Source organism: Somniosus microcephalus, chromosome 29 (genome assembly GCF_052327205.1).
Source record: "Somniosus microcephalus isolate GS21.2 chromosome 29, FLI_Smic_1.0, whole genome shotgun sequence".
In the NCBI taxonomy this organism is placed as follows: domain Eukaryota; kingdom Metazoa; phylum Chordata; class Chondrichthyes; order Squaliformes; family Somniosidae; genus Somniosus; species Somniosus microcephalus.
Genome location: NC_141015.1, coordinates 33506046 through 33525490, shown reverse-complemented (window position 1 = coordinate 33525490; position 19445 = coordinate 33506046). Strand labels below are relative to the sequence as shown.

At 47.8% G+C, this 19445-nt stretch overlaps 1 protein-coding gene across 12 annotated transcripts in view; it reads right to left on the bottom strand.

Annotated features, from left to right (window-relative positions):
* The window catches only part of zmiz1a (zinc finger, MIZ-type containing 1a), a 527531-nt gene that overhangs the window by 268539 nt on the left and 239547 nt on the right, over nucleotides 1-19445 (bottom strand). The gene's annotated exons all lie outside the window — the stretch shown is intronic.

Genomic DNA, 19445 nt, shown 5'->3' with positions numbered 1-19445 from the left:
ATGGTTGCAAGCGATTTTAGCTAAGGGAATAATCTGATTTTATTTTAAAATTATTTTAATATAAAAACCTGCCCAAGTGCCTGTGCTGATCTTCAGCATCCGCCATCACAAGCACCAACTCGGCTAATCAGATTAACCCATACCGATTAGAACTAACCCTTAAGCTAACACCTGGTCTGCTCGCTGAGCTAGTTCCTGCTGTGTCAGCTTCCTCAGCACCACTGTTCAGCTGTGAACTCGACTCCATTCAATACGCACCAGCTGCAAACATGCAGGCGAGAGCAAATCAGCAGAAACAAAAGGAGTGGGGGGGAGAAGAAAAATCTTCAAGCAAGAACTTGCATTTCTATAGCGCCTTTCACGACCTCAGGACGTCTCAATGTGCTTTACAGCCAGTTAAGTTCTTTTGAAGTGTCGTCGCTGTTGTAATGCAGGAACCGCAGAAGCCAACTTGCGCACAGCAAGCTCCCACAAACATAAGAAATAGGAGCAGGAGTCGGCCATTCAATAAGATCAGGGCTGATCTGATCTTGGCCTCAACTCCACTTTCCCGCCCGCTCCCCATAACCCTCGACCCCCCTGTAGCTCAAATGTCTGTCTATCTCCGCCTTGAATATATTCAGTGACTCCGCCTCCACGGCTCTCTGGGGAAGAGAATTCCAAAGATTCTCGACCCTCTGAGAGAAGAAATTCCTCCTCATCTCCGTCTTAAATGGGCGACCCCTTATCCTGAAACTATGCCCCCTAGTTCTAGATTCCCCCACCAGGGGAAACATCCTCCCTGCAGCTACCCTGTCAAACAGCAATGAGATAATGACCAGATCATCTGGGTTTTTTTTTAAAGTGATGTTGGTTGAGGAACAGATCTTGGCCAGGACACCGGGGAGAATCCTTCTTCGAAGCAGTGCCATGGAATAGTTTATGCCCACCCGAGGGGGCAAACAGGGCCTCGGTTTAACGTCTCATCTGAAAGGCGGCACCTCCGACAGTGCAGCACTGCCTCAGCACTACATTGGAGCCTAATTTAGTGCTCAAGTCTTTGGAGTGGGGCTTGAACCCACGACCCGTGGACTCAGAGGCGAGAGCGCTGCCCACTGAGCCACGGCCGACACCTTTCAAAAAGTTAAGCTCACCTTTGAGGTTTTCCTTCTCCTCTCACCCCCTTCCTTTCCTGAAGATGGTGACTCCTACTGGGCTATGGTTTCATGAATGCCCCAACAGGTCACGCTTCAGTTTGAAGCCCAAGTGCTAGCGGGCTGTGTGATAAGAACATAAAAGTCAGGAGCAGGAGTCGGCCATTCGGCCCCTCGAGCCTGCTCCACCATTCAATAAGATCATGGCTGATCATCGACCTCAACTCCACTTTCCTGCACTATCCCCATATCCCTTGGTTCCCTTAATATTCAAAAATCTAATCGATCTCAGCCTTGAATATACTCAAAGACTCCGCATCCACAGCCCTTTGGGGGAGAGAATTCCAAAGATTCACCACCCTCTGAGTGAAGAAATTTCTCCTCATCTCGGTCTTAAAAGGCTGACCCCTTATCCTGAGACTATGCTCCCTAGTTCTAGACTCTCCAGCCCGGGGGAAACAGCCTCTCAGCGTCTATCCTTCAGAATCTTGTCTGTTTCAGAGAGTATCGGCCCATTCTACACACTCTCTCCTTATAGGACAGCCCTCTCATTCCAGGAGTCAATCAAGTGAAGCTTGAAGACACTGTAGCTGAGCCTGACCATCATACCCTGACTTACAGACTTTCCAGATAGCGTTAAGATAGCAATCAGGAGCGGGAACTTGGGCTCAAATTTCCCCTTCACCATCCCAAGGATGCAGAGGTCAATTGTAGCACCTCCCAGGCTGAGGTCAGCGAACTCATTGTTATAAATCTCATCATCATAAAGAAACTACTCATGAAATAACGCTGGACGACCAGCTGGTGGCGCCGTCCAAGGAGTATAAATACTCGGACGTGGGCCCAGCTTTCCAGGGACATTTTGTAAGACAAGGAACTAGTGAAGTACAACTAGACCTCCATGTTCTGAAACAAGTTGATTAAAGCCTTGCTTTATACTCAAACCAAGTGCGTAGTGAGTTTTATTACATCACTCATCACAGACCAGGAACAGACCTGGGTCCTTCCCCGTTTTGGACGGATCAGCACCTAATCACAACGGGAATCTTTAACCTTTCTCATTACAGTTAGTCCCTTTCAATTTTTGTATAAATTAATATTGAGACCCAAAATGTTGCTTTTTTTTGTGCCATTCACGAGGTCGGAATGGTTTGTCACCATTAGGGCTTCAATTGGGTCAGTCAAGAGTGCCCGTAGGCAGGAACCTCTCGAGCCCCATTTCTAAATCGGCAATTTTAACCCAGGGTCAAGGGTGGCAAGTCTGACTTTGTGCGGTCGTGTAAAGCGGGCGATAATGAACCGGCAGTCCGTTTTACATCTCTCCCGTGTTTAAATCCCATCGACTCCGATGGGAGGGGGGGGGGGGTAAAACGGGCTGTCGACTCGCTAACGCCCGTTTAACACTATCGCACCGAGTCAAAATGGCACCCAATGTGGTTTATTGCCAACAAAAATAAGGCCTTTGGGCCGAATGGCCTGCTCCTGCGCTCTACATTCTATGCGGTGCACACCAATAGGTTCCTCTTCAACCTGTGCAAGGGTTTCAGTCTCTGATCACAAAGCTTATTCAGCCAAATTTGACAGTCTGTTTCCTTGTACAGCTCGTCTTTAAAATCGGCGGACTCTGTCAAAAGAAAACGCACTACATCTGGGAACGTGTGCCTCGAATGAGTTACTGGTGTAATTATCGGCCTTCTGTCACTAACCAGAGATTTAGCAAAAGTTCTGTCCTGTTGGCAGAAGGGTCCCCAAGTGCTTGAGCAGTGCACATAACCTCCATTTCTCTATTAATCAAAACGTCTGACAGCCCGCGGTATCTGCCTTTCAATAAACACTGGTCAAAGCAGAGAGGTTCCCTTCGATACTGATCAGCCGGGAAGTACTTGGTACCTGGATCAGGATGGTGAAAGCCCAACTGGAAACTGGTTGCACAATGGTTGAGTTAATGTGGGAAAAGGGGACACCATCTTTCTGTCTTCTCTTCTTCTTAGGCAGTCCCTCGGAACCGAGGATGACTTGCTTCCACATTAAAAATGAGTTCTCAGGTGACTGATGAGTCCAATGCGGGACCTACAATCTCTGTCACAGGTGGGGCAGACGGTGGTTGAAGGGGCGGGTGGGTGGGGTGCTTGGGTTGACGTGCGCTCCTTGCACTTGGCTTCTGCTTGCTCCCGGCGAAGAGACTCGAGGTGTTCGGCGCCTTCCCGGATGCTTCTCCTCCACTTTGTGCGGTCTTAGGCCAGGGATTTCCAGGAGTCGGTGGGTATGTTGCACTTTTTCAAGGAGGCTTTGAAGCGTTTCCTCTGCCCATCTGGGGCCCTCTTGCCATGTCGGAGCTCCAAGTAGAGCACTTGTTTTGGGAATCTCGTATCGGGCATGCGGACGATACGACCCGTCCATCAGAGCTGATCGAAGCTTTGACCGCGCACAATGCTGGGGATGTTGGCCTGAGCGAGAACACTGACGTTGGTGCGCCTATCCTGCCAATGGATTTGCAGGATCTTGCGGAGGCAGCGTTGGTGGTACCTCTCCAGGCCATCTTTCTGTAAGGTCTGCTTGGCATGTAAGGAAAGGGTTAATCAGAACTGGTTTGAAGTCTGCTTGTATAATACCGCTATTGATTTTCCTTCATATTGTAGTAATGCTAGCCTTTGTTTACTAAGTAGGGAGAGATGATTCAGTTTTGAACGAGTGACCACTGAAGTTTTGAATTGAGACCGACAGTGGAAGGTGGAAATTAGGACACACTCCCGGAGATACTGGTGGATAGGGGTCAGGGTGGAATCCTGGATGATTATCCCCTCCTTCACTCAGGAGTTGAAGCCAACTGCAATGCCGCTACCTCCATCCAGACTGAGATCAGCTGGCTCAGGTACCCACTGGATAAACTCCAATGAGGCATTGGGGAAGATTTTTAACTTCGTACTTCTCGAAGACAAGTGTGGCCCATTTTCAGCCACCCGGCACAGCGGAAACTGGTGGCTGCACAGTTAAAAATCACCTCCAAAATGCTACCGTCCTGTTCCCAATCCGCTCGCGCCCGCCACCGCTTTAACGGTCTTTAAAGGCGGCAGAGGCACCCGTCTGACTCGGGCAGGAGTTTCTCTGATGCTTGTAAAATGGGGTGCAGGGAGATGCGAAGGAGATAGAGAGATGGAGACATGCTCCCAGTGATCCCGTCGCAAATATCAATGACATTAATCAACTGAGCGGCCTGCGGGTGGCGCTGTCCAGGGAGAGTATAAATACTCGGGCACGGGCCCAGCTTGCGCAGGACATTCTTAACAGGAACTAGTGAAGGACACAACTAGACCTCCATGTTGTAAAACAGTTGGTTAAAGCTTTGTTTAATGCTTAGACCAAGTGCCTAGTAGTTTTCTTACGTCAATCAACACTCCTGGGGACTCCCTGGAAATACTGAGGCACTGCCAGGGGGAATCAATGTTCGCTTTAAGCCGCGTAGCGCTCTGCAGCTCCCACGCAGCCGGCTCGTAAATAGGAAAAACCGTGCGTGCACGATATTGTGAAGGGGCTGCGCACCCAAATAAAAACTTTAAAAGGGAACGTTGCCGGGGAGCCCCTTGTACATCTCAACACTCCTGCGCAATGTTCTTCCCTAAAGGTGCGCGGCGGCGCGCGAGAGTTCCCGCGCAGGCCGCTCCCGCTGGAAGAGATACCTTAAAGGGACCGCACAGGGAAAAAAGAGAGAACACTGCTCTTGGGGACTCCCTCCCCTTGTAAATCTCAACACTCCTAGGGACTCCCTGGAAATATTGACACACTCTCCTAACACCCTTTGCAAATATTAACATACTCTTGGGGTAAAGTACAGTATTCCATGGGAACTGGGAGCTTTCATTATCTCACATAGATACAGTGACAAATTCCACAGTATTGTCACTGTATAAATGGAGAGGTGGTTGTACATATGCATGAACTTATTTTGTGGTGTATAAAATTTGAAGCTCAGGTTGGTTAGGGTCTAAGATGGCTGCTCAGTTCTCGTGTGCCTGTGTTCTGGGAGATGGGCTTTTGCCTTCCCATCCCAAATAGCACTAGTGTGTTGATTTGGCCTTGAAGACTTCATTACTTAATCTGGGAGATGTGGACAACCTGCCCCCCCACCCCCCAAAGATGGTACGATCAGAGGAAGCTGTAAACCACAAGTATGGACTTTTCATATGTCTGCCCAGAATTTGACATGCATTCCAGGCAGTTCAAAGGTTAATGGGACTTCTAAGCCTTTGGGTGTGGGGGGGGGGGTGGAAAGAGAGAGAGAGAGATGGAATGGGAAGAAAGAGACAGACAACAAGTAAGAGAGGAAGAAAAAGAGACCGAACCATCCAAATGTAGGAACCAGGGAGGTCCAGATCACTCCAGTCACTGCTGTCAGGAGCAGTGCGTAGTTTTATAAGATCAGGCCATTTCCAATTCTCATTGTTCACAAGTTTGTGCTGTTCTGTATCTGTCCTAATTGTTGAATTAATTATTGCCTTTCATAGTGCCTTGGACAGAAATAAAATGCAGTGGGCACTACCAATCTAGGATTGAGAAGGTTCATAAAGGGTCCAACGTCTCCATAAGGACAGGAACCTGCCGGGCTACAGTTTCTAGTTCATCAGGCGATGTGGCAGAATGGCCTCCTTCTGTGCGGTATAATTCTATGAAAAGGGACGCAAGGTCTGCTTCTGGGAAGTGCGGCGAGACATTTACAAGAGGGAGCGAGAGACAGGAGCTTAAATTATGCCACACCGGTGGCAGCATATTGAGAGATTCAATATATTCATTAAATATATTCAAGAAGGAGTTGGATATATTTCTTAAGGCTAAAGGGATCAAGGGGTATGGGGAGAAAGCAGGGACCGGGTACTGAACTTGGATGATCAGCCATGATCGCATTGAATGGCGGAGCAGGCTCGAGGGGCCGAATGGCCTACTCCTGCTCCTATCTTCTTATGTTTCTATGTTTCTATAAAAAGATACCCGTCTAGACACAGGTATTAAAATTGTCTGTGCTATCGCAGCCTTGAAAGGGTTAAACCAGAGGAAAGTCCATTTTCCACCATGAGGTGAGGGCACACTGCCAGTATCTGGAGAGCACCATTTTTATTCTAAGAGTCAGAAGGACCTTTGACCCCTACAGGTCACAACAATCAGCCTGAAAAACATGACAATCTGGAGTGAGGGACTGAATATTTTCTACTGATGCATCAATGAGTTTTAAAACATTAGAAGAAAAATTGTGTGCCTTAATGTGCTGTGCGGTTATGTGAAGTGATTTTTAACTCGCTTCCAAAATTTTTGGCTGCCATCTTTAAGCCCCCCCCGAGAGGTTTCAATCCAACAACATCTGTTGCTAAATTCCTTTGTATTTTGGGCTCCCACTTCAAAAATTTACCCAACGTAAAATGCGTTCCGCAGCCTGCTGTAGAACAAGGAATGCTTTTAAAAATAAAAATAAGTGAGCTCTCCGTTGCTCATTGTAAAGAAATTCCACAACCCTCCTTTGAAACTCCCGTCCCGATTATCATTTCCATGGTTATCCTGGTCATTTGTGCTCCATAAAACCAAAAGGTGCTAATATTGTATTACTTCAAATTGGAGGTTAGGACCACAACGCCCGTTAACTTCAAGCTCTGGTGTATTTCCCATTTAAACAAATGGTTTTCCTATTGCCTTTCAAATTGAAAACCTCTCATAAGGCAGTGATTGACATTTTCTTAAGTAGTAAGTGGGCTGCGACAGTAATCCACCGTGCGCAGTACAAATTCATCACATTATGTCTTGGGCTTTGCCACTGTAATTTTACTAACAGCCGCTATTTTACTTCAAACCAGATCGTCAATGTAACTGTTCAACATGCTGACAGCATTGTCAATATACTGTCAAGCGAGTCTGCTCGAGAGACATCAACAAGCTTTCTAAAAATGATTTATCATTGATCAGTGCTGGCAAAATAGGAAAAAGGTATAATGCACCCCCCTATTGTGAGAAACTCTCTTAATAATCACACCACATCAGGTAATGTTGGTCATGAGAGTGTTGGCAGAATTTCAGTCAAAGCATCATTTTGGGCACGTGAACTTTTCAAATTATGTCCACTTGACCTGTGAAAAGCACCCTGCAGGACAGATTCTCTCTCTCTCTGTGCTTGGACAGAGCAATTTGAGAGAAAAACACGAGGGCGAAGTATTGGTGGTTAAAGGTCAGTCACCGCTCATGGCAATAGTGGAAGCAATTTGAGATAATAGATTAAGAGTGTCACATTCATCACACATTAAAAGTGCAGTGGATTAAACACAATTCTGCCTGTAGCTCATTGGTTGTAATACGCCAGATAAACCCAGTAACCAAATTGCAAAGTCAAAGCAAGGGCTTTAAGGACCTATAGGTCAAGAAATAGGACTTCAAAATAAAAATCATTTATAAAAAGGGGATGAAAATAATCGCGCGACAAAGCAACAAAAGTTGATCTATCTTCTGACGAGTGATATCTTTCCACAATATACACCTCTCTAATCCATCTCCTGTGGTGTTGAGTATGGTAAATGGTGAGGACGGTTCATAGTTTGAATAGACCCAGTTCCAGGTCAAATAAACCTGCATGAAGTGACCGCTTTTCTTCCTGTTTTACAAGTACCTTTTGCCCTCTGAAGGCATGCACTGGACGCAAGATGCACGCGCACACACGCACACACACACACACCTCCTGTGGCATTGCTCTCAACAAGTCAGAGGACATGCCGTTCTAGAAGGTCGCAAAGCGTGACAGTTACAGGAAACGTGCACTGCATACACAACAGTGTCGGTACAAACTAGCAGATCTCTCGTGGCATTGCTCACCATCACTGGGAGGTTCCAATCTTTTAGAACAAGAGGAATGCGGTCAACAAACTGAACGGGGGAATGTGTTACAGGGAAGTAAATGTGACACTGTGAGGCAATGTGAGATTTAGGCAGGACTTTTAACATATTGCTAGCGGATTACTGATGGCGTTGCTCATGGAAGGTCAGAGGAAACTGTCTCAGTAACTTGTTGCTGACATGGTGTTGCCAGTTCTCTGCATATCTTGTGTATAGCATGTGCCTTTGTCATCTGCTTTTCCATTCCTTTCTCCTCCTTTGTTGATTTTGGTTCGGTTTTCTTCTCTCACTTTGGTTCGGAGAGGGGTGTGGGGGGGGTGATGGATGGGTGGCATGCGAGATATTGCCAGGTCCGCGTTCAGTGCTGGAAACCAGCAGAGAGAGAATGGCATTGGTCAGGGCAGGGTTAGGGAGGCAGGGCAGGCGGTGGGTGCAGGGAAGAAGAATGGCCGAGACCAGTGTCAGATCTGGGATTGGACATTGAAAAGTAGGAGAGGCTGGACTGAGGAAGGGCAGGAGGGACTGCGAGAGAGGGGGAGAAACATAGAAAAATAGGAGCAGGAGTAGGCCATTCGGCCCTTCGAGCCTGCTCCGCCATTCAACATGATCATGGCTGATCCTCTATCTCAATACCATATTCCCGCTCTCTCCCCATACCCCTTGATGCCTTTTGTGTCTAGAAATCTATCTATCTCCTTCTTAAATATATTCAGTGACTTGGCCTCCACAGCCTTCTGTGGTAGAGAATTCCACAGGTTCACCACCCTCTGAGTGAAGAAATTTCTCATCTCAGTCCTAAATGTCCTACCCCGTATCCTGAGACTGTGACCCCTCATTCTAGACCCCCAGCCAGGGGAAACACCCTCCCTGCATCCAGTCTGTCTAGCCCTGTCAGAATTTTATACGTTTCAATGAGATCCCCTCTCATTCTTCTAAACTCTAGTGAATCCAGGCCTAGTCGACCCAATCTCTCCTGATACGACAGTCCTGCCATCCCAGGAATCAGTCTGGTGAACCTTCGCTGCGCTCCCTCTATGGCAAGTACAGGAAACTTTCGTTTAACCGGAGGTTAAAAGTCCGGAAAGCTCTATCTACTGGCAAAATTCAGGAGCTGTTTCCTATAAGTTTTTTTACTTCTCGTTGCTTTTTTTTCCCCCAGTCAGGCTCTGCAAGGTCTGTAGCTAAGCAACAGCTTCAGCTAGAGACGCTTGCAGCTGCAGCCGACTGTTTTGAAGCTGTTGCTAAGCAACAGGGTTTGTTGATTCACACGGAGCTGAAAAGCTCTGTATGTTTTAACATTAGGGCTGGTTTATACGGCAGTTTTGATGGGACGGCACCAACTCGGTCCCGTCAGTGCCGGATACCAGAAAGTTTCCTGTATATCCTTCCTTAGGTAAGGAGACCAAAACTGCACACAGTACTCCAGGTGTGGTCTCACCAAGGCCCTGTATAACTCTAGTAAGACATCCTTGCTCCTGTACTCAAATCCTCTTGCGATGAAGGCCAACAAACGAGAAGCAACGGATAGCAGGCCTGGAAGGGAGCAAGAGAAGGAAGGCAGTGGGGAATTCTTACTGGGCTTGCGGCACGTTGCTGTTTCTGGTGTGCCCACCAGGATCACGGGCTGAGATGGAGATTTCAGCCACAATAGTACCACCTAAATGTTCAGAGGCCTAAAGTACCTCAGTTTAATAGAATTGGACACTTTAAAACGCAGGAGTTACCCTGGCATGACAAAAAGAGAGAGAAAATTGTGATCTCCGACACAGTCTAGACGTGACAATATCGCCATATAGAAAGTATAAGTGTGACAAACAGGAAGTGTGTGCCGATCCAAAACTTGTAATACATTACAGATTATGTTGGCAACAGTAGTGCGGTGGTTATGGTCACTGGGCGAGCAACCCAGAGGTCAAGAGTTCAAGTGCCACCATGGCAAACTGAATTCAGTAAATTTGGTTATTTGCGGGCTGGCACTAGAAAAGCAAAAATGACCAGGGAAGTTTGTTGGATTGTTCTACAAACCCCAACTGGTTTATTGATGTCCTTCAAGGAAGGGAACGGCCACCCCCCTCCACCTGGCTTGGCCTGCACATGGCACCAATCCCACACTCCCCATGGCTGATTCCGAATGCCCTCTGAAGTGGTCTAGCAAATGACTCAGTCCAACAAATGGTCGCTAAAGAAGGCGGCCCACCACCACCTTCTCAGGGTGGATGAGCTTTGCCTGTGTCACCTGCCAAAAGAAAGCCTTGCATTTATACAGCACCTTTCACAACCACCGGACATCCTAAAGCGCTTTACAGCCAATGAAGTACTTTTTGAAGTGTAGTCACTGTTGTAATGTAGGAAATGCGGCAGCCAATTTGTGCACAGCAAGCTCCCGCAAACAGCAATGTGATGATGACCAGATCATCTGTTTCTGTGATGTTGGTTGAGGGATAAATATTGGCCCCAGGACACCGGAGATAACTCCTCTGCTCTTCTTCGAAATAGTGCCGCGGGATCTTTTACGTCCACCTGAGAGAGCAGACGGAGCCTCGTTTTAGCGTCTCATCTGAAAGATGGCACCGCTGACAGTGCAGCACTCCCTCAGCACTGCACTGGGAGTGTCAGCCCTAGATTTTTGTGCTCAAGTCCCTGGAGTGGGACTTGAACCCACAACCTTCTGATTCAGAGGCGAGGGTGCTGCCCACTGAGTCACAGCTGACATTCGGAGAATTAAAAAAAAACAAATCTATTCAAAAGATACTTGCACAAGATGGAAATACACGAGAGTTTCAGTTGTCAGCACAACCACTTCAGCCAGGTGTCCTGACCCTCCTCTGACCTCTTGCTTCAACATCAGGCTGTAAAATAGGCTCTCATCCGGTCAGGTGGCACAGAAACCCAAGCACAAACATGGGGCTGGATTTTCATTCAGGAGTCGGGTTGGAGGCGGGACTACAACTTTCGGGGTTGTAGTCCCGCCTCCATTGAGATGCGGCCAATCCACGCGATTTTAACTTGATTGACCTTGTTGAGCCTGCCCAGCGGGCTCAGCAGGCCAATTAAGGGCCACCCAGCAACAGGTGACGTCACGGACTGAAATTTCATCTGTCAAGACGTTTTGACAGATGAAATATCAGTGTTTCACAGCTGTTTGAAGCTGTCAAACACTGACAGTCTGACTTCTAACACGAGTCCTTCTCCACAGACTCAGTTAGAAATCTCTCCTGCACAGAAAGCTGAAGGCTGTCACTTTTGTCAGTTCGCAGCCATTCTGCTTTCTGTGCCGGTGAGATGAGGGACTCTCCGAACCTAAAGGAAGGAAGGCTGAAAAGATAAGAAAAGGTAATTTACACTTCTTTAATCACTTTAGACACACCAAACACACTTACCTTTGCACTCATGCACACATCACTCACCTGAACACTGACATCTCGACCCCTCCAAGTCCTTCAACCCGACGGCCCGACTCCTCCAATTTGCCGCAGTTTGGAGCCGTCGGGAATCCCACACTTCAAGCTTCAAAATAGGGATTAGGCTAAAAACTACCTGTTAACAGGCAGTTAATTGGCACTAATTCCCTTCCCGCCTCGGGGAGGTGGGTCCCAGTGCGGGGCGGGTACCCACCTCCTTTGAAAGTGGCATGGAGGCGGGTTGGGGTTAGGATGGGGTCGGGACCCCCGATTTCGGGATTTTAACCCCCCGCACGCCTCCAAACACGACTCCACGGCCCAATGAAAATCCTGCCCCTGGTCTCCAGAAGATTGGCGGCAATAAGAAAATACAAAACAGGAAAGCTCCCAACAAAAAAATTAAAATAAGCAGGATATTGCGCATAATATCTGAATAAGTGAAGCTTGGCAGGGGGAGTGAAGGCTCTAATTTGCTTTCAGCCTGGGTTTGTTCTCCGTACAAAATAGTGCGTGTTATTTTCCAGAAAACACCCACTGCTGTCAGCACATGCTATTAGAAGCCTGGCCCTGCTGAAATAATCTAGCAAAACCCTCTCTTCCTGTCACGGCACAAAAATAACACCCACTGCCGACTTCAAAGGGACAAGTATTGTGCATAACATCTGAAGGGAATCCTCTCACAGCATGGGTCCCAGAAAAATAAAACAACAGAGTGCCCCTTCTCAAAAACTGTTACATAGAAACATAGAAGATAGGAGCAGGAGTAGGCCATTCGGCCCCTCGAGCCTGCTCCGCCATTCAATGAGGTCATGGCTGATCATCCAAACTATCATCCAAACTCAGTACCCTGTCCCTGCCTTCTCCCCATATCCCTTGATCCCTTTAGCCTTAAGAAATATATCCAACTCCTTCTTGAATATATTTAATGAATTGGCCTCAACTGCCTTCTGTGGTAGAGAATTCCACAGGTTCACCACTCTCTGGGTGAAGAAATTCCTCCTCATCTCTGTCCTAAATGGCTTACCCCTTATCTTTAGACTGTGGCCCCTGGTTCTGGACTCCCCTGCCATCGGGAACATCCTTCCTGCATCTAGTCTGTCCAGTCCTGTTAGAATTTTATAAGTTTCAATGAGATCCCCTCTCATTCTTCTAAACTCCAGCGAGTATAAGCTCAATCGACCCAATCTCTCCTCATACGTCATTCCTGCCATCCCAGGTATCAGTCTGGTGAATCTTCGCTGCACTCCCTCCATGGCAAGAACATCCTTCCTCAGGTAAGGCGACCAAAACTGCACACAATACTCAAGGTGTGGTCTCACCAAGGCCTATAACATTATAGCGTTAAAAAAAGTGTTTTGGGGAGCGTAGTCAAGGCCGTTATATACGCCGGTGGACCTCTTAAGTCACAGTGCACCTAGACAATCCAGAATAACAACAGAAAATGCTGGAAAAACTCAGCAAGTCAGGCAACATCCGTGGAGAGAAATTTGAGTTGACGTTTCGGGTTTGACCCTTCTTCAAAACTGGAGAGAAAAGGAACTAGATCGAAGGCAGGGCTGCGATCGGACAAAAGAATAAAAGAACCAAAAGAAGTAAAAGAGATTAGAAGCTAGACGAGATGGTAATAGGCTGTGATTAGGTGTAAAGTGTACTGGCAGGGCAAAAGATAGCTGCCAGGTGTGAGAGAGAAACAAAAGGAAAGGGGGGGGGGGAAAGGAAAGGAGTGGAAAAATATAAGTGAAAATGAAATAGGGGCCGAGGTTATGATCTGAAATTGTTGAACTCGATATTGAGACCGGAAGGCTGCAGAGTGCCTAATCGGAAGATGAGGTGCTGTTCCTCGAGTTTACGTTGAGCTTCCGTGGAACAGTACAATCCAGTCTGTTTTTAAGCATAAATCAACACGAAAGAAGAAAGATCTTGCATTTCTACAGCGCCTTTCGTGACCTCAGGCGACCAAAAGTGCTTTACACCCAATGAAGTACTTTTGTAGTGTAGTCACTGTTATAAAGTAGGACCGTGTCAAAAGCTGCAGAGATACTGAGGAGGACCAGTAGGGATAACGTATTACAGATATAGTCACAGAAGATGTCATTTGTCACTTTGGCAAGGGCCATTTTGCTGCTGTGGCGGATAGTGGAGTGGAGGGATTTAAATAGGACGCTGTGGAAAAGATGAGCATGGATTTGGGATGTCCAACGTGTTCAAGGACTTTGGAGAGGAAAGGGAGGTCGGATGATGGGGCGGTAGTTTGCAATGACGGGGGCAGTTCGAGGGTGGGTTTTTTGACAAGGAAGGTGACGACAGTCGTTTTAAAAGGGAACCATTTACAACATCACCTAGCACGGAGGCCAGGGAGGGAAGCAGGTGGTCGGTAGTTTAGTGGAAATGGAGTCCAGGGGCAGGTGATGGGTCACATAAGCAAGATGAGATAGAAAAGGACAAGAGGGGAGATGGGAGGGAAATGAAAGAGAGAACAGGTTCAGCACTAGAGTAGAGGGGAGCTTGGAGGGAAGTAACAGAGGTAACTGAATGAATGATCTTAATCTTAGTGACACAAATGACCATGAGTTCCATGCACTTTTAACAAGGGAGCGTTGGAGGCTAAAGGTGAGGGAGGAATCACCCATTGAACGACAAGCTTTCCCTTGTTTCCTGTGCAGGAGTGCAAGACATGGAAACAAGATTCATCTCTTGAAGGGATTTGGGGATTAACGGACAACAACAACAACAACTTGTATTTATATAGCGCCTTTAACGTAGTAAAACATCCAAAGGCGCTGCACAGGGGTATTTTAAGACAACAAATTTGACACCAATCCACATACGGATAAATTAGGGCAGGTGACCAAAAGCTTGGTCAAAGGGGTAGGTTTTAAGTAGCGTCTTAAAGGAGGAAAGAGAGGTAGCGAGGCGGAGAGGTTTAGGCAGGGAATTCCAGAGCTTAGGGCCCAGGCAACAGAAGGCACGGCCACCAAAGGTTGAGCGATTATAATCAGGGATGCTCAAGAGGGCAGAATTAGAGGAGCGCAGATATCTCGGGGGGGTTGTGGGGCTGAAGGAGATTACAGGGATAGGGAGGGGGGAGGCCATGGAGGGATTTGAAAACAAGGATGCTTAACCGGGAGCCAATGTGTGTCAGCGGGCACAGGGGTGATGGGCGAACGGGACTTGGTGCGGGTTAGGACGTGGGCAGCCGAGTTTTGGATGACCTCAAGTTTACGTAGGGTAGAATGTGGGAGGCCAGCCAGGAGTGCGTTGGAATAGTCAAGTCTAGAGGTAACAAAGGCATGGATAAGGGTTTCAGCAGCGGATGAGCTGAGGCAAGGGTGGAGATGGGCAATGTTGCGGAGCTGGAAGTAGGCGGTCTTTGTTATGCTGCGGATATGTGGTCGGATGCTCATTTCAGGGTCAAATATGCCACCAACTTAAAAGTGCCTTAGGCGAAGAGTGCTGGGCACATGCATCACAGAGGCAGCCTTTGCAATGGAGGAGATGTGGGAGGCCCATTTGAAGTCAGAGGATAAAATGAGGCCAAGATTACCCGTAGATGAAGAAAGATTTATGGGTGGAATCAAAGGTAAGAGGCATGAAGAAACTATGGCCTAGAAATTCAGTGGTGCCCCACATCCCTCTTGGGGCGCTGCAACTCAATATCGCTGCGCAACGTGCCGCAGCGCCACACGCTGCGGCACGGCACCCTGCGGTACTGCAGGCCTTCCTCCCCTTCTTAAAGGGGTGGGGCCTGCTGGAGCGCGATCAAAGATCGCGAGTGCCGGCAAAAGAGCCCGGCACCGAGGAGAAGTGCCGGGCTCTTGGAACACAGCCGGCACTCTGCGGGGCGGGGGGGAGGCTCAGGAGGCCGGGGACGGCCGCGCGGAGAGGTGCTGGCAGGCGGCCAGCAAAAAAAATGGTCGCCCCGCACCTCAGCGCCTCTACCGCCGCAGGTAGGCCCCCCTGAACCGGTCGGTTAAAGCAGGGGGCGCAACTAAATTTCGCGAGCGGGGCGCTGCGCACACCGATGACATCATCGGTGGCGACGCAGCGCTAACGGCTAGCGCGCCATTAGCGTACCACTAAATTTAGCGGGAGGCGTGGCCAGTGGCGTCCAACCCACTTAGCGCCCTCTTAAGGCGCTAACAGGTGGCACAGCCCACTGAATTTCTAGGCCTGTGTCTTCAAAGAATTTAATTTCAATTTATTTAAATGCAATTGATTCGTGTTGAAATGACATGACAGAAAGTCCACTTTACCCCTTCTTGGCCCTTCCTGACTCCAGGGTGTTTGTTCTGGGTTAGTTCGAAGTGAAAACACCACCACAGCAGCCTGGTACTACAAGGTGTAATCTCCAAACCATGATACCTTTATTCTCAATAGAAAAAATGCTTGATGTGGGAGTATCCCAACCACTAAGAGCATTTTTCAAAGAGAAAAAGAAAAAGAAACTTGCCTTATCATGTCTTCAAAAAAGGTCTCAGAGTGCTTCATATACAATGAATTACTTTGAAGTGCAGAGACGGTTGTGAGAGTCAGCCAGGCAGCCGCATTACAGGCAACAGGATTCCACAGACAGCAAGGAGATGGATGACCAACTAATCTCTTTTTGGTTGTGTGAGGGAAGGACGTTGGCCAGGACACAGAGCACAAGGATGTTACCAGGACTAAGGACTACAGTTACGAAGCGAGAGAGAGTCCTGAGAACATTGGCCTTTTATCACTGGAACCGAGAAGGTTAAGGGGTGACCTGATAGGGGTCTTCAAGGTTACAAAGGATTATGATAAGCTAAATAGTGATAGATTGTTTTCACTGGTCAGCGAGACGGTAACAATTTAAGATAATCGCAAAAACAATTAAAGTGGATGCCAGAGAAAAACTCTTTACATAGAGGGTGGTTACAGTGTGCAATTCCCTGTTACAAACTGTTCTTGAAGCAGAGTCCATATATTATTTTAAAAGGGAATTAGATAATTGTTTGAAAAAGAGGAATAGTGTGGGGAGTGAGCAGGAGAATGGGATTAGACCAGGTGGGACATTAAAGGGTATGGGGAGTGAGCAGGAGAGTGGGATTAGACCAGGTGGGACATTAAAGGGTATGGGGAGTGAGCAGGAGAGTGGGATTAGACCAGGTGGGACATTAAAGGGTATGGGGAGTGAGCAGGAGAGTGGGATTAGACCGGGTGGGATATTAAAGGGTATGGGGAGTGAGCAGGAGAGTGGGATTAGACCGGGTGGGATATTAAAGGGTATAGGGAGTGAGCAGGAGAGTGGGATTAGACCGGGTGGGATATTAAAGGGTATAGGGAGTGAGCAGGAGAGTGGGATTAGACCGGGTGGGATATTAAAGGGTATGGGGAGTGAGCAGGAGAGTGGGATTAGACCGGGTGGGATATTAAAGGGTATGGGGAGTGAGCAGGAGAGTGGGATTAGACCAGGTGGGACATTAAAGGGTATGGGGAGTGAGCAGGAGAGTGGGATTAGACCGGGTGGGATATTAAAGGGTATGGGGAGTGAGCAGGAGAGTGGGATTAGACCGGGTGGGATATTAAAGGGTATGGGGAGTGAGCAGGAGAGTGGGATTAGACCGGGTGGGACATTAAAGGGTATGGGGAGTGAGCAGGAGAGTGGGATTAGACCAGGTGGGACATTAAAGGGTATGGGGAGTGAGCAGGAGAGTGGGATTAGACCGGGTGGGATATTAAAGGGTATAGGGAGTGAGCAGGAGAATGGTATTAGATTGGGTGGTTCATGTGGCAAAAATCACCAGCACAGATTTGATGGGCTCGATGACCTGTTTTAATAAATTTATTAACATTCTTCTTCAAATAGTGTCATTGGATCTTCAACGCCTACCTCAACCACAGGCAGACAGAACCTTGGTTTTAAATGTCAAACTAGTCAGCGCTCCCTCAGTACTGCATTAAAGTGTCAGCCTTGATTATGTGCTCAAGTCTCTGGAGTGGAGTTGAACCCACGACCTATGACTCAGAGGCGAGTGAACCAAATGACATTCAGAGTCAGAGTCATAACGGCACAGAAGGAGGCCATTCGGCCCATCGAGTCCGTGCCGGCTCTCTGTAGAACAATCCAGTCAGTCCTATTCCCCCGCTCTATCCCCGTAGCCCTGCAAGTTTATTTCCCTCAAGTGCCTATCCAGTCTCCCCTTGAAAACTGAGTGTCTCCGCTTCCACCACTTCCGTCGGCAGCGAGTTCCAGGTCCTCACCACTCGCTGCGTAAAAAAGTTTTTCCTCACGTCCCCCTTGTATCTCTTGCCCAAAACCTTAAATCTGTGTCCCCCAGTCCTTGTACCATCAATTAGTGGGAACAGCCTTTCCCCGTCTAGCCTATCCAAACCCGTCATAATCCTGTACACCTCTATCAAATCACCCCACAACCTCCTTTGCTCTCATGAAAACAAATCCAACTTCTCCAACCTGTCCTTGTAGCTAAGATCCCTCATCCCCGGAACCATTCTGGTAAATCTCCTCTGCACCCTCTCAAGGGCCTTCACATTCTTCCTAAAGTGTGGTGACCAGAACTGGAGGCAATACTCCAGTTGCGGCCTAACCAGCGCTTTATAGAGGAGGAGAAAAAGATAAAGGGAAGAATGCACATTTGTGAAAATGATAAACTGTTTGAACTGACAAAACAATGTCCACACATAAACTGCAGCTAGTGTTAGGCCATAGGACGATCCAAGTTTCCCTACAACAGACTACCCAGTCTGCATTCTGACAACCACCCACAGCACACTAACAAATGTAGTTTGATGTTACCATTCAATCTTTACTCTTCTTAAAAAAAATAAAAAAAAATGCGTTTGAGCCATCATCAATCTGAATTCTGGACTCCCTCCCACATAAATAGTTGTCTGAATGTCACAATTGTGATTTTCACGACTGGCCTGGGGACTTCCCCAATCGCTGGTTGGTGGTGGTGGGGGTGGGTTGGTTTTCACAGGCCAACCCAGCAGGAAAAAAACGCATTTCTGGCCTGTGTGGGTAGGCCGAGAGTGAAGCCTGCCCGCAGCCAGGGAGAACGGTGGTGGGGGGGTTGATGTGGCGACACTGCCTCTCTTGCCAGCCCTTGGGGATTAAAAAAAAGACTTCCGAGGTGAGACACCGCATTTGCTGGAGGCAGTGGAAGCACCTGATCTGCCTCACAGAGCTTCTGCTAGAGTTGGGGTTGTGTCCAGGAGCAACAGTGGATGTTAAACTAACCATTCGGTGCGCAAAGTTAGTGTCAATGAAAGCACAAACATTACTACTTGAATCAACCTTCCAACTCCACACTTGGGACATATTTTTGTTGAGCTATTATTAAAAGTTAACCCCCCCCACCACCCCTACCTCAGAGTGGACCATCAGATCTGGTACTTTGTTGTGTTGACAAGGCCAGGTCCCAGGACAGTTGCACTGAAATTGTGCGTTTCAGAAACACACACATGCACTAGATTGCAGCCAAGGTGCCAAGCAGGTATCACATTAATCCAGGTACTACAACAACTAATTCATTACAGTTCTCTCCCCATAAAATACCCCACAGGGTTTTCACTCTGTCCTGTAAAAAAAAGAAAAAGACTTGCATTTATATAGCGCCTTTCACGGCCTCAGGATGTCCCAAAGCGTTTCGCAAGTCAGTGCAGAATTTTCGAAGCATCGTCACTGTTGTAATGTAGGAAATGTAATGTAGCCTCAGACTGCAGGGACTGGTGCAATGCTACAAGACAAGAGTGAAAATCTAATACTGTTGGCACCTAATCCTGTAGGACCGAGTAAGGGAGCACTTCTCTACACTCTTGCTGCTTTCCTGCTTCCAGCCTCCTGCAAGACCCTCGCAGGCCAGGCTGCACACAGGTCTTTGTCTTGCCTGGATCAAAGGTCAACCACATATCTACTTCACATTATAAGGAAGCCACTATCATTTCAACTGTATTTACTATTCATTTCCCAGGGGATTTTAGCATAACTTCTGTGCTACCAATGTTATTTATTTGTAAAAAGGCGCCGTATGTATACACACACGCAGATTATTTAAAAAATTTGTTT